Source organism: Coenobita brevimanus, chromosome 79, assembly GCF_032717465.1.
Source record: "Coenobita brevimanus isolate Jiangsu-jjx chromosome 79, ASM3271746v2, whole genome shotgun sequence".
Lineage (NCBI taxonomy): Eukaryota > Metazoa > Arthropoda > Malacostraca > Decapoda > Coenobitidae > Coenobita > Coenobita brevimanus.
This window is the reverse complement of record NC_137032.1, coordinates 25,983,871-25,985,250: the sequence shown is the minus strand read 5'-3', so window position 1 is coordinate 25,985,250 and position 1,380 is coordinate 25,983,871. Positions and strand designations below refer to the sequence as shown.

The 1,380-nt window shown below is 38.6% G+C and overlaps 1 pseudogene; it reads right to left on the bottom strand.

Annotated features, from left to right (window-relative positions):
- Positions 1–233: 233 nt before the first annotated feature.
- Positions 234–348, bottom strand: LOC145409157 (5S ribosomal RNA; annotated as a pseudogene).
- Positions 349–1,380: the final 1,032 nt, after the last annotated feature.

Here is a 1,380-nt window from a genome sequence, read left to right as displayed (position 1 = left end):
GTGTTTTTGTGTCAGTCATTTTTGATAATATTTTGTATCTGTAATAATATCTTGCATTCACTGAGTATTATCCGGCTTTCTCATTTTATCAGGGCTGACTTAGATAAATTTTTCATTTCATTCATTCATTGCCAGACGCCATGTATCCCAGACGGGGTGGCCAAGGGCTTAGAATTAATTGTTTTACAGGGAGGGGCACTAATCCTCCACCAACCCCACTTGACACGTAGGGATGCCAACAGCATCTGGTGTTCCCAGGCGGTCACCCATCCAAGTACTAACCAGACCCAACGTTGCTTAACTTCGCTGATCGGACGGGAAGCGGTGTACTCAACGTGGTAAGTAAGAAATACTTGCTAATTTCGTGTTAATAGAGGCTATTGCAGTTAACTATATATTTAACTTGTTTTTTGCCATTACATTATCCTTATGAGTCCTGAATGTTTTGTTGTTAGTTTGAGCATTAAACTTTAACTTGTAATTTTACCTAACTCTTTTGTTTTGAACCTGGAACTTTACGGGACAGTAGTGATTCTTAGTATTCTCACTTAAAGTGTACATTATCTTTCTCTGTCCCGTAACAATATATATATATATATATATATATATATATATATATATATAGATATATATATATATATATATATATATATATATATATATATATATATATTGTTGACAGTGGAAGGGTTAAGGTACTCAGTCTGCCCTTGTAACCCCAGGACCTGAGAAGGGAGTATCGGGGAGGGTGGAATTTGGCTCGCACCCCAGCAGGTAAAGCTGTAGGTTCCATTCACTCACGCCCAGACCTGATTTCTCCCCAGTTTAGAAAGCTCCCGGGAAACATCTTCCATACCAGTGACTTTCTTTATATGTATTGTCTCCTTAGGGATGTATTTTCTGCCAAAGAGAACACTAATACCTCAACCATACAAGTGTATTTGAATATTACTTGTTTCAAAGGCTCCCAGGCAACCTCTTGTTCGTCAGCAGAAATTCTTCATGTAACAGGTTCAGTTTCAAGGATGGGTTGGAATTGGTGCTACGGGGAAACAAGAAAACTTAATTTCTTCATTCGCTAATGTTTTGTACTACTCAGAGCCCGTCATCAGAGGCAGACTGTACAGAAGTGCAAAGTCCGAAACGTTACGGATATAAATAAATTACCGGTAAGCTCTTTCCTGTCCTTCCCTCTCACCCAATCTAATACCTTTATGTTTTGTATGTTCATGAGCATCAAGGCAACCTCTCCCATATCAGTGATTTATATGGCCTGCCTGTTTAGGAGCTCACAAGGCAACCTCTTCCTTGTCGATAGAATTTCTCTTCCAAATCAGTTCATTTCCTTATTTTTTTTTTTTTCTGTTTAGGAGCTCCCAG